This window comes from Triticum dicoccoides, chromosome 7B (assembly GCF_002162155.2).
Source record: "Triticum dicoccoides isolate Atlit2015 ecotype Zavitan chromosome 7B, WEW_v2.0, whole genome shotgun sequence".
Classification (NCBI taxonomy): Eukaryota; Viridiplantae; Streptophyta; class Magnoliopsida; order Poales; family Poaceae; genus Triticum; species Triticum dicoccoides.
The window spans coordinates 686,807,200-686,822,144 of NC_041393.1; positions in this window are offsets into that span (position 1 = coordinate 686,807,200).

A 14,945-nucleotide genomic window follows, 5' to 3' on the forward strand; every position below is an offset into this window, starting at 1 on the left:
GCGGAGTAGGGGAGGGAGTGGGGCGGCGCGGAGCAGGGGATGGAGAAGCTAGGGTTCGTCGGGGAGAGGGGAGGGGAATGGGGACCCCGCGTGTTTAGTGGGAGAGGGGTGGTGGGCCCCGCATGGTAGTGGGAGAGAAGTGGTGGGAAATTTTGGTGGGGTGGGAGGGAAAATTTGGTGCTAGGAGGGAAAATTTGGTGGGGTGGGAGGGAGATTTTCACCATTTTTTAGAGGTTTGGAGGCAGAAAAATCAAGGTCTTTTTTGTAAACTTTGTAGAAATAATGGTTAAAATCATACTGAATAACTCAAGAAAACGTCGGTATTCCAAGTTTAGTATTTTTGCTAGTTGGTAGGCCACATTTGATGATGTGATGCAGAGGTCTCCCATTTTTTTGTTTTTTTTTTGAATTTTTTACGGTGTTTTCAAAAACCGGCCGATTTCGTGGCGGCGGCCGTCCCTGGCTAGGGTTTGAGTCATGCAAATATGTTGTCGATTCTTTGGTGAACTGCCTACCTGTGAAGCTAAAAATGATTTTTGGCAAAAATAACGGACAATCTATGGAGGACCCGCAGTTCAAATTCCAGCCTGTTCCAGCTAAATCGGCCGAAGGTGGTCTGAATGGCTGGGAGTAGCTACGAGGGTCGTAAATGCATGATTTTTGGCGACCATCCGTATAGGGTCAACTTTGAGATAGACATGGAATGGCGCCGTTTGGGGTGACCCTCCTTGTAGCCGCTTCACGAAAAACACATGTCTTTAGCATTCAAAAAATGAAAAATGGTTTTTTTGTGAAATAAGTTGGAACCTCGCTTTGAGAACATTGTTTTCCATCACAAGACGGAGGCATGTGCCAAATTTGGGCATATTATCAAAAACTATTCAACGGATGCGGCCATATCATTGCTAGTTTGGCTTGAAAGCCATGAATCTTCGTTCATGGTAGGTCATTTTTGAGAACACCTTTTCAAGAAAACGCCATACAACCTGCCACCATGGTCTCTCATTTTTTTTGGTTTTTTTGTATTTTTTACGGTGCTTTTGACAATCACAAAATGAAACTTATATTGTTTCATACATGAGCATGCACAAAAACCCATAGTTTCATCTTTCATCCATGAGCATGCACAAAATATCAATTCCCATCAATTACCTAACTGAATATTCACAATTAATAAACTGAATATTCATACTTAAGCACCCATAAGCATGCACAAAATTCAAACTAAGCTTGGCATTGCCACTTAACGTTGCCACTTGATTTCTTAACATCTTCACTCGTTCTTCTCCTTATTCTCCTTCATCCTCCTGATGTGCTAAGAGTGGTGAATGCCGATGCGGATGTACTCCTCTACCACAATTGGCATGGTCCTGTGGCCCAGCTATGGAATCGGCGGCGCCACTACCATCACGAGGTCATCATTAGGCACCACCATCGTGAGGTTAGTGTCAGGCACCACAATCGCGAGGTTGTCATCAGCCACCATAGCACGGTCAGCGTCAGGCACCACAATCGCGAGGTCGTCGTCAGCCACCACCATAGCAGGGTCGTCGTCAGCCACCACCATAGCAAGTTCGTCGTCAGCCAGAATAGGCTGCACCTCACTGCTCTACTCCTCGTCATCCCTGCTCTGCTCCTTGTCATCCCCGCTCTGCTCCTCTTCTTGCCCACTCTGCTCCTCGTCATCCCCGCTGCTGCTCGAATTGCCTGGCCAAATGCAACAAAGTGTGAACATGGTGTTGTCGTCTTGCTGGTAGAGGAAGCCAAAAGGATAGGAAGAAGAGAGGCAGAGAGCTTACTGGCATCGACGTCGTGCTGGTAATACATGCGACACATGGTGTTGTCGAACATCTTCATGGTGAACATGGCGTCATCGTCATAGCAGAAGACAAGGAAGTTCCCGAGCTGTAGCTCATGGGCACGGGCGAAATGCTCCCAGTCGGGCCCTAGGTACATGTGGCCTTCGCCGTCAAACACCACCACCACATCTCACAGCCCGCAACGCCCGCAGCCGGCCTCCCACAGCTTCACTTTGTGGGGCTCACGGCCGGTGAGCATCTTCGCAAACTTGTCAGGCAGCCTCAGCAGCGAGGGTCAAGCAGTGGTTAATTGTGCCAATCAAGCACTAGACAGCAGAGTGATGATAAAGAGATGGGTGAAGGGGAATATACATGCCTAGTGCAAGATTTCTCAATTAATCTCAAAGAACTCGAAACCTTCCAAGCTAGCCATCTCACTTCTCCGAAAAGCAGCATCGTAAATTAAACAACAGGATTGTACATAAATTGAAAACAAGCACTTCAAAACAGTAGAATATTAACTACATGTGTTTGCCAGGGCCTCAATTTGGAATACTACTATAAATGGCAATGGCCTCAATTTGCTCCTACTATATCTTGGCAAAGGGGCAATGAGTAGAAGAAGAACATCAACATCAACAGCACCCATCAATGTCAACATCACCCACCAACATTTCTGATGGCAAAAACATCAACAGACACACAGACTTGAGCATGTGCACTCATAAATGTAATGTTTCTTGGCCACTAAGATGGAGAAGAATGTAATGTTTCCATACTTGAGCATGTTCAGTTTAATAAAATATAACCAAGCAAGAATGCATGCATGCATATCAAAAGTTGGCATCTACTTCTGCTACTACTCTGCCCATGTTCATGCAGGTCACTACACCTGCATATGCATGAATCCCACAACAACAGCAACAACATGTTGACCACAGAATTCAACAGCAACAAAATTTAGTTAATTCAGTTAATTAACCACAGAATTCAACAGCAACAGAACAGCATGTCTACCACACTATCTACCACAAAATTTAGTTAATTACACTGTCAGCAGTCTACCACACTATCTACCATAGATCCACCAACAGAGCATACGAAATCCACCAAGAACAATATGCCTAAATCCAGCAAGAACAACTAGATGCCTAATATGCATAACAAACCCTAGAGCAAAAGAGAAAGGAGAGAGGATATGAAGCAGATGGCTTACCTACGCCGGAGTCCGAGAAGAAGTGGTCGGCGGCAGCGCAGGCCAAGCTGCACGGGAGGCATCGGACCAGTAGAGGCGCCGGGGAGGAGAAGGGGAGGCCCTCGCCCGTCACCTAAAATAGCACACAATTTGTATTAACAAACACCCTAATCCAATCCTAATAAATCCCGGATACGTCTCCAACGTATCTATAATTTTTGATTGCTCCATGCTACTTTATCTACAGTTCTAGGCAATATTGGGCTTTATTATCCACTTTTATATTATTTTTGGGACTAACCTATTAACTGGAGGCCGAGCCCAAATTTGTTGTTTTATGCCTATTTCAGTGTTTTGAGGAAAAGGAATATCAGATGGAGTCAAAACGGAACGAAATCAACTGGAGAAGTTATTTTTGGAAGGAAAGCCACCCGATGGACTTGGAGTGCACGTCAGGAGATACGGGAGGTGCTCACGAGGGTGGGGGGCGCGCCCACCCGCTAAGGCGCGCCCCCTGCCTCGTGGGGCCCCCGTAGCTCCACCGACGTACTCCCTGCACCCATATATACCCACGTATCCTAAAACTTCCAGAATAGAAGATAGATCGGGAGTTCCGCCGCCGCAAGCCTCTGTAGCCACCAAAAACCTCTCGGGGGCCCTTCCCGGCACCCTGCCGAAGGGGGGATCCCATCACCGGTGGCCATCTTCATCATCTCGACGCTCTCCATGATGAGGAGGGAGTAGTGCACCCTCGGGGCTGAGGGTACGTACCAGTAGCTATGTGTTTGATCTCGCTCTCTCGTGTTCTCTCTCGTGTTCCCTCTATGGCACGATCTTGATGTATCCCAAGCTTTGCTATTGTAGTTGGATCTTATGATGTTTCTCCCCCTCTACTCTCTTGTGATGAATTGAGTTTCCCCTTTGAAGTTATCTTATTGGATTGAGTCTTTTATGAGAACACTTGATGTATGTCTTGGTGATCAACTTGCGGGTTTCGTGACATTGGGAACCTATACATAGGGGTTGGCACATATTCTTGACTCTCCGGTAGTAGCTTTGGGGCACTCTTTGAAGTACTTTTATGTTGGTTGGATGAATCTGAGATTGTGTGACGCATATCGTATAATCATGCTCACAGATACTTGAGGTGCCAATGGAGTATCTAGGTGACACTAGGGTTTTGGTTGATTTGTGTCTTAAGGTGTTATTCTAGTACGAACTCTTTTATAGATTGATCCGAAAGAATAACTTTGAGTTGGTTTCGTACCCTACCATAATCTCTATGTTTGTTCTCCGCTATTAGTGGCTTTGCAGTGACTCTTTGTTGCATGTTGAGGGCTTGTTATATGATCTATCTATGTTATTATTGTCGAGAGAACTTGCACTAGTTAAAGTATGAACCCTAGGCCTTGTTTCCTATCATTGCAATACCATTTACGCTAACTTTTATCATTAGTTACCTTGCTGTTTTTATTATTTCAGATTACAAAAACCTTTATCTACTATCTATTTTGCACTTGTATCACCATCTCTTCGCCGAACTAGTGCACCTATACAATTTACCATTGTATTGGGTGTGTTGGGGACACAAGAGACTCTTTGTTATTTGGTTGCGGGGTTGTTTGAGAGAGACCATCTTCATCATACGCCTCCTACGGATTGATAAACTTTAGGTCATCCACTTGAGGGAAATTTGCTACTATCCTACAAACCTGTGCACTTGCAGGCCCAACAACGTCTACAAGAAGAAGATTGTGTAGTAGACATCAAGCTCTTTTCTGGCGCCGTTGTCGGGGAGGCTAGGTAAAGGGTACTCACACTCCGTCAACTAAGCTCTTTTCTGGCGCCGTTGCCGGGGAGGTTAGTGCTTGAAGGTATATCTTTAGATCTTGCAATCGAATCTTTTTCTTTCTTTGATTTATCACTAGTTTAGTCTATAATAGAAAATTACAAAAAAAATGGAATTAAGTTTGTCTCAGACGCTTCACCTTTTTAATATCTTTCGTGAGTATGATGGAAAGGATAATTGTGCTCAAGTGCTAGAAGAAGAAATCTCTAAATTTTTTGGCACTAAATATTTGAATGATGAGCATGATTGCAATGTTGTTAGTACGAATTCTTTGAATATCCATGATGCTAATGATGATTGCCCTAGTTATGATGAAAATGCCTCCTATAAACATGTCAATTTTTGTGGAGTGCATTGGGTTTGTAAGTACACACCAAATAGGGAAGATAGATATTGCAAGAGGCATAAGTACTTAGAAACCAAACTGTTGCAAGAAGAGCTAGAGGAATGTGTTGAAAATTTATTTTTTCTTAGCCATACTTGTGAACTTTGCAACGAACATGATCATTTGAGTACCTAATGCAAATTGTTTCATGATCGTATCATGTACAAAAATTGTGATGACTTGATTTCCCTTGCACATCATAATGAACTTAGTTTGCTCTTGGGTTATAAAGAAATTAAACGTATAACCAAGGATATTCCAAAATTTGCCCTTGATAAAGTTCTTCATTTTGATCTAGAGAAAATTTATATGTATTGTGCGGTGAATTGTATTGAAAATCCTTATATTGCCAATTACATAAGGAAAATAAAACAAATAGAAGATGAAGAGAATGCTAATGAATGGGAAGAGACTTCCCAATATCCTCCTATTATTTCTTATGATGAATCAGGTAACGAGGAGGAGCTTTCTATTCAACCAATCTCGTCAATAAGGAGCTCAAAGAGGAAGGTTGAACCCACACATAACGTGAAGAAGAAAAAGAAAAGAAGGAGTAACAAAGGTAAAAAGGTATCCCTCCCAAATGATGTTGCTCCTACTACTCACTGTGATGATGATAATTGCTTTACTATTGGTGCTATCCATATTTTTAATGATGAGAGTGATTATGCTTATGATATGAAAGAGCCCAACCTTGGGGAAGCTATGTTTGATGAGGATGAAATATTTGAGAATATATTTGCTGAAATTAATGTTTGTCCCAAGCTTGGGGATGCTACGTTTAGTGAAGATGATATTTTTAACATCCCAAGTTTTGATATGCAAAGTTGTTATGATGATAGCATGCCTCCTACTTATGATGATTATATGATGAAAGTGGGTTTGGAAGAGTGTCAACTTTAGGAAGTAGTGATCCCACTATTTTGGAGGATGTTGAATATTATTGTGATGAACATGAAAGTGGATTTGGGAGAGTGTCAACTTTATTTAGTGATTCCACTATCTTGGGAGAGGTTTCAATCGATTACAATGAGAACGAAGTTGCTACTTATGATGATTATTGTGATGAAACTTATGCTATAAAAAGTAGTGATGATTATATTTACAAATCTTGTCATGATTATGATTATCCTTTTTCTGAACATTACTCTTTTAATGTGGAAACAATTTTTAGTGTTCAAGTCTCTTATGATACTCTCACTATTCCGAATGAGAAGAATTTTGCTCATTTGGAGAGTAGTAAATTTTCTATGCTTGTAGATCATGAAGAGAACGCTTTAGGTGCTGGTTATATTGTTGAATTCATTCATGATGCTACTAAAAATTATTATGTGGGAGTAATATATGCTTTTAGGAATTGCGATAATATCAAGTTTCCTCCCTATGTGCTTAAATTCTTGAAGCTATGCTTGTGTTACCTTCTTATGCTAGTTGATTATTGTTCCCATAAGTTGTTTGCTCACAAAATCCCTATGCATAGGAAGTGGGTTAGACTTAAAGGTGCTATTCATATTCTTCATGATGCTCCCGTTATGTTTTAATTCTTATCTTTTATGTGAGCATCATTGTCATCATCATGCCTAGCTAGAAAGGCATTAAAGAAAAGCGCTTGTTGGGAGACAACCCAATATTTACCCTTACTGTTTTTGTGTGTCCACGTGATTATGCTACTGTAATAATCATGTTTTCTAGCTTTTGTTTCAATAAAGTGCCAAGTAGAACCTTTGGGAAGACTTGGGTGAAGATCATGTGATCTTGCTGTAAAAAACAGAAACTTTAGCGCTCACAAGAATAGCTGCCATTTATTACTGGAGAGTGATTTTAGGTTTATTCTTTCTGCAGATGATTAATAGACAAATTCATCAGGTCCTCCAAGTTATTTCATAATTTTTGGGGTTCCATAAGTATACGGTTGATAAAGATTACTACAGAATGTTCTGTTTTTGACAGATTCTGTTTTCTATGTGTTGTGTGCTTATTTTGATGAATCTATGAGTAGTATCGGAGGGTATGAACTATAGAGAAGTTGGAATACAGTAGATATTACACCAATATGAATTTAGAATGAGTTCATTACAGTACCTAAGTGGTGGTTTTATTTTCTTATACTAACGGAGCTTACGAGTTTTGTTTTGAGTTTTGTGTGGTTGAAGTTTTCAAGTTTTGGGTAAAGATTCGATGGAATATGGAATAAGGAGTGGAAAGAGCCTAAGCTTGGGGATGCCCAATGCACCCCAAGGTAATATTCAAGGACAACCAAGAGCCTAAGCTTGGGGATGCCCCGGCAGGCATCCCCTCTTTCGTCTTCGTTCATCGGTAACTTTACTTGGAGCTATATTTTTATTCACCACATGATCTGTGTTTTGCTTGGAGCGTCATTTTATTTTGTTAGTTTTTTCTTGATGTTAGTTATAATAATGTTTTTCTTCTTTAGTTTCAATAAAAAGTCAAGGATAGCCTTTGCCATGCTTATTTTGCTTGTATACATGTTGCTGTTTGAAAACAGAAAGTTTACCGCTGTTGCAAACATTCCCTAGAAAAGTCAGAGAATGGTATAACGTTCAATCTTTTTGCATATTAAGGACTGATAAATTTATTACAGTGGGAATTTTAGTTCATAATTTTTGGAGTCAAGAAAGTATTGATACTCTTGCATTCTTTACAGACTGTACTGTTTTTGCAGATTGCTTTTATGTTTGCATTGTTTGCGTATGTTTGCTTGTTTAATGATTCTATTTGAGGATAGGTGTATTAAATATACAGAGGCATTTAGTATGAAATGTTGAATAATAATTTAAGTGATTTGTTACAGTAGAAAATGATAAGGTTTTGCATTGGTTTATACTAACCTATCTCACGAGTTCTTGTTGATTTTGTTGTGAATGAAGCTTTTGATAAAAAGAGAAACCATGATATGAGAGGAATTAAGGAAACACAAAAGTTCAAGCTTGGGGATGCCCAAGGCACCCCAAGATAATATTCCAAGAAGTCTCAAGCATCTAAGCTTGGGGATGCCCCGGTAGGCATCCCACCTTTCTTCTTCAACAACTATCGGTTAGTATCGGTTGAGCTTAACTTTTTGCTTCTTCACATGAGTTGTGCTATCCTTGCAATGTAGTTTTCTTTAGATTTTCTTGCTGTTTGAATAAAGTTTTAAGATCTGAAATTATTAAATGGGAGAGTCTTCACATAGTTTCATAATTATTCGACTACTCATTGATCTTCACTTATATCTTTCGGAGTAGTTTTTGTTATTGCTCTAGTACTTCACTTATATCTTTTAGAGCATGGTGGTAGTTTTATTTCGAATAAATAGATGATCTCTCATTCTTCACTTAGATTATTTTGAGAGTCATTAATAGCATGGTAATTTGCTTAATAATAATATACTTGGTATTCAAGATATGTGAAACTTTCTTTTGAGTGCGTTGAATACTAAGATAAGTTTGATGCTTGATAATTGTTTTGAGATATGGAGGTAGTGATATTAAAGTGATGCTAGTTGGGTGATTATGAATTTAAAGAATGCTTGTGTTGAAGTTTGTGATTCCCGTAGCATGCACGTATGGTGAACCCCTTTGTGTTGAAGTTGGAGCACAATTTTATTTATTGATTGTCTTCCTTATGAGTGGCGGTCGGGGACGAGCGATGGTCTTTTCCTACCAATATATCCCCCTAGGAGCATGCGCATAGTGCTTTGATTTTGATGACTCCTAAATTTTTGGAACAAGTGCATGAGTTCTTTTGATTAATGTTGAGTCCATGGATTATATGCACCCTTTCACCCTTCCATTATTGCTAGCCTCACTTGTGCCGTGCAACTTTCGCCAGTACCTTACACCCACCATATACCTTCCTCAAAACAGCCACCATACCTACCTATTATGGCATTACCATAGCCATTCCGAGATATATTGCCATGCAACTTTCCACCGTTCCGTTCATATGACACACATTACTTTTGTCATATTGCTTTTTGCATGAACATGTAGTTGACATTGTATTTGTGCCAAGGCCACCTTCATAATTTTCATAATGTCGCTCTTGATTCATTGCATATCCCGGTACACCGCCGGAGGCATTCATATAGAGTCATATTTTGTTCTAAGTATCGAGTTGTAATTGTTGAGTTGTAAGAAAAATAAAAGTGTGATGATCATCATTATTAGAGCATTGTCCCAGTGAGGAAAGGATGATGGAGGCTATGATTCCCCCACAAGTCGGGATGAGACTTTGGACTTTAAAAAAAAGAGGCCATAAAAAAGAGAGAAAAGGCCCAAATAAAAAAAATAAAAAAAGAGAGAAAAAGAGAGAAGGGGAAATGCTACTGTCCTTTTACCACACTTGTGCTTTAGAATAGCACCGTGATCTTCATGATAGAGAGTCTCATATGTTGTCACTTTCATATACTACTGGAAATTTTTCATTATAGAACTTGGCTTGTATATTCCAATGATGGGCTTCCTCAAATGCCCTAGGTCTTCGTGAGCAAGCGAGTTGGATGCACACCCACTTAGTTCCTTTTGTTGAGCTTTCATATACTTATAGCTCTAGTGCATCCATTGCATGGCAATCCCTACTCACTCACATTGATATCTATTAATGGGCATCTCCATAGCCCGTTGATATGCCTAGTTGATGTGAGACTATCTTCTCCTTTTTGTCTTCTCCACAACCACCATTCTATTCCACATATAGTGCTATGTGCATGGCTCATGCTCATGTATTGCGTGAAAGTTCAAAGAGTTTGAGATTATTAAAGTATGAAACAATTGCTTGGCTTGTCATCGGGGTTGTGCATAATTAAATACTTTGTGTGATGAAGATAGAGCAACAGCCAGACTATATGATTTTGTAGGGATAACTTTCTTTAGCCGTGCTATTTTGAGAAGACATGATTGCTTTGATTAGTATGCTTGAAGTATTATTATTTTTATGTCAATATGAACTTTTGTCTTGAATCTTTCGGATCTGAATATTCATACCACAATTAATAAGATTTACATTGAAATTATGCCAAAGTATCACTCCGCATCAAAAATTCTTTTTTATCATTTACCTACTCGAGGACGAGCAGGAATTTAGCTTGGGGATGCTTGATATGTCTCCAATGTATCTATAATTTTTGATTGCTCCATGCTACTTTATCTACTGTTTTAGGCAATATTGGGCTTAATTATCCACTTTTATATTATTTTTGGGACTAACCTATTAACCGGAGGCCCAGCCCAGATTTGCTGTTTTATGCCTATTTCAGTGTTTCAAGGAAAAGGAATATCAGACGGAGTCAAAACGGAACAAAATCAACTGGAGAAGTTATTTTTGGAAGGAAATCCACCCGATGGACTTGGAGTGCACGTCAGGAGATACGGGAGGTGCTCATGAGGGTGGGGGGCGCGCCCACCCCCTAGGGCGCGCCCCCTGCCTCGTGGGGCCCCCGTAGCTCCACCGACATACTCCCCGCACCCATATATACCCACGTATCCGAAAACTTCCAGAATAGAAGATAGATCGGGAGTTCCGCCGCCGCAAGCGGTCTGTAGCCACCAAAAACCTCTTGGGAGCCCTTCCCGACACCCTGCCGGAGGGGGAACCCATCACCGGTGGCCATCTTCATCATTCCGGCGCTCTCCATGAAGAGGAGGGGGTAGTTCACCCTCGGGACTGAGGGTATGTACCAGTAGCTATGTGTTTTATCTCTCTCTCTCGTGTTCTCTCTCATGTTCCCTCTATGGCACGATCTTGATGTATCCCGAGCTTTGCTATTGTGGTTGGATCTTATGATGTTTCTCCCCCTCTACTCTCTTGTGATGAATTGAGTTTCCCCTTTGAAGTTATCTTATCGGATTGAGTCTTTTATGAGAACACTTGATGTATGTCTTGGTGATTAACTTGCGGGTTTCGTGACATTGGGAACCTATGCATAGGGGTTGGCACACGTTCTTGACTCTCCGGTAGTAGCTTTGGGGCACTCTTTGAAGTACTTTTTGTTGGGTAACGTAGTATTTTCAAAAAAATTCCTACACACACGCAAGATCCTGGTGATGCATAGCAATGAGCGGGGAGAGTGTGTCCACGTACCCTCATAGACCGAAAGCGGAAGCATTAGAACAACGCGGTTGATGTAGTCGTACGTCTTGACGGCCCGACCAATCAAGCACCAAAACTACGACACCTCCGAGTTCCATCACACGTTCAGCTCGATAACGTCCCTCGAACTCCGATCCAGCCGAGTGTCGAGGGAGAGTTCTGTGAGAACGACGGCGTGGTGACGATCTTGATGTTCTACCATTGCAGGGCTTTGCCTAAGAACTGCTACAATATTATTGAGGAGGACTATGGTGGAGGGGGGCACCGCACACGGCTAAGAGATCAATGATCAATTGTTGTGTCTAGAGGTGCCCCCTGCCCCCGTATATAAAGGATCAAGGGGGAGGGGGCGGTCGGCCAGGAGGAGGCGCGCCAAGGGGGGAGTCCTCTTCCCACTGGGAGTAGGACTCCTCCTTCCCTTGTTGGAGTAGGAGAGAAGGAAAGAGGGGGAGAGGAGGAAGGAAAAGGGGGCTGCACCCCTTGTCCAATCCAGACCAGAGGGGGGCTGCGTGGCCAAATCCTATTCGGTGCCTTAAGCGCCGAATATAGGCAATTTCGTACACGGCGCACACCCTCCCTGTACGCTAGGTTTCGAAGCCGGCCGGCCCATATGATCGTTCTCTGTTTCTATAAAAAGGGAAAAAGTGCGTGCCACCGAGGATTCGAACCCGCGACGGGATTCTTGGGACTTCAACGTCATAACCACCCGACCAACAATGCTGAAGTGTTACAAAATGGTTTGTTCTGCCTTTTCTTCTCCTTTCTTCATTTTTTTCTCTGTCCCTTTTTCATTTTTCTCAAAGTTGCAAACTTTTTTTTTGCATAAGAAATTCATGAACCTTTTTCTTGATAGTAGATGATTTTTTTTTCAAATTTGTGAACTTTTCTCAAAATCGATGAACTTTTCTCAACATCGAGGAACTTTTTTTCAAATTCATGAAGTTTTTCTCTGGAAAGTGGATGAACTTTTTTCCAATTCAATGAATTTTTTTCAAAAGCGATGAACTTTTTTTCAAATTCGTGAACTTTTCTCAAAATCGATGAACTTTTCTCATCATCGAGGAACTTTTTTTTTCAAATTCGTGAAATTTTTCTCTGGAAAGTGGATGAACTTTTTTTAAATTCAATGAACTTTTTTCAAAGGCGATGAACTTTTTTTCAAATTCGTGAACTTTTCTCAAAATTGATGAACTTTTCTCAACATCGAGGAACTTTTTTTCAAATTCGTGAACTTTTTCTCTGGAAAGTGGATGAACTTTTTTCAAAGTCAATGAACTTTTTTAAAAAATTTGTGAACTTTTTCCAAAACCGATGAACTTTTTTTAAAATTCATGATTTTTTCAAAATCAGTGAACTTTTATCAAATTCGTGAACCTTTTTTAAAGTTTGATGAACTTTTCTTGAAAATCAGTGAACGTTTTTAGAATCCATGAGTATTTTTTATTTTTGAATTCTATTTTCTGAATTTTTGAAGAAAAAATCTCTAAAGTCAATGGTTAACCGGTCTAGCACTATTAGTCAACCACGAAACGATCGAGGTTTTTTTTAGCGATCGAAACGATCGAGGGGTGCGCGAGCTCGTCCGCTCATTCTCGGGCCGGCCCACGTAGAGAGCCGCGTGAGCGCTGGTTTCCTCTGCTGGCGCTTAAGGCGCCAGCGAGGAGGTCTCGGCTGCGTGCCTCCTTCCTTTCGGCCTGTCTCCTCTATTCCCGTATGGCCCAATAAGGGCCATATACTCCCCGGCGAATTCCCGTAACTCTCCGGTACTCCGAAAAATACCCGAATCACTCAGAACCTTTCCGAAGTCCGAATATAGTCGTCCAATATATCGATCTTTACATCTCGACCATTTCGAGACTCCTCGGCATGTCCCCGATCTCAACTGGGACTCCGAACTCCTTCGGTACACCAAAACTCATAAACTCATAATATAACTGTCATCAAAACCTTAAGCGTGCGGACCCTACGGGTTCGAGAACAATGTAGACATGACCGAAACACGTTTCCGGTCAATAATCAATAGAGGAACCTGGATGCTCATATTGGCTCACACATATTCTACGAAGAACTTTATCGGTCAAACCGCATAACGACATACGTTGTTCCCTTTGTCATTGCTATGTTACTTGCCTGCGATTCGATCGTCGGTATCTCAATACTTAGTTTAATCTCATTACCGGCAAGTCTCTTTACTCATTCCGTAATACATCATCCCGCAACTAACATCATTAGTTGCAATGCTTGCAAGGCTTAAGTGATGTGAATTACCGAGAGGGCCCAGAGATACCTCTCCGACAATCGGAGTGACAAATCCTAATCTCGAAATATGCCAACCCAACATGTACCTTCGGTGACACCTATAGAGCACCTTTATAAGCACCCAGTTACGTTGTGACGTTTGGTAGCACACAAAGTGTTCCTCCGGTAAACGGGAGTTGCATAATCTCATAGTCATAGGAACATGTATAAGTCATGAAGAAACCAACAACAACATACTAAACGATCGAGTGCTAAGCTAACGGAATGGGTCAAGTCAATCACATCTGTCGGGGAAACTGATCCACGAACACCTATGGGACCGGCGGACCGAGCCACTTTCGGTTCGGCGGGGGGCGGAGGTCGCACGAAGAGCAGATCGAGGCGAGGCACACGAGCAGTTTACCCAGCTTTGGAGCTCTCCGGAGAGATAACACTCCTACTGCTGCTTGTCTGATTCTATTGTGTTCTGGCTCAAGAGAGCTAAGTGTTTTTCTGGCTTCCGAATGATCCGAACCCCCTCTACGTTGCGCATGGGCCTCCTTTTATACGTTAAAGGGGTCACCGACAGGTGGCAACGTAAACAAGGGCACAAATGTAAAAAGAGAGGTGGTTGGTACAGTTATTTGTACAGTGTTCCCTACCTAACCCTGACGGCAGGGGACAAGGGCATTAAATGCCCGTCTGTGTCGCCCATAACAGTGCAGAAAAGGACCGTCAGGGGCGCCACCGCTTGCCACGATGGCGATCTTGTCAGCACCGCATGCCACTGCGCACTGCTGGCTGCAGAGCCTTCCGCCACGCGCGCCGGGAAAAGCCCCCAGGGCGACACGTTGGTGGATGCGCTGGAGCGTGGGCACAGAGTGGCCGCTTGCCGCGGCAAGTGCCTTGCCGCGGTCATCGTCTTGTCGCGCCCGGGAGCTTGTCGCTCGCCGGGCCTTGCCGGGACGCGTGGCGCGTCGCAGCAAGTTCCCTGAGATGCCTTGGTTGGTCTTCCCGGCAAGCTCCTCTTGCCGGGGCCTTGCCTCCTTGACTTGAACACTTTGTTCTTGAATGGCTCCAAAGGAGCCACGGAGGATCTTGGCGGTCACCCGGCAAGCCCTTGCCGCGGGGCGCTGCAACTGCCCGTGCACAAGTTCGGGGTACTAGGGTACCCCAATTCTAGTACACCGACAGGAGCCCCCGGCCCTGGGCCACACACGATGCCGAGCGCTGTTGGGCCAGGCCCAAAATAGGGCACGGGCACACGCGGCCTGGTCCATGCCGTATCTCACTCCGTATCCACCGCGCCCTCCCCCAACGGCACGCGTTGAATGCGGCATCGTGGGGGAGATCGTGGGTGGTTTCTTTATTCGGAAGGGCGAAAGGTCC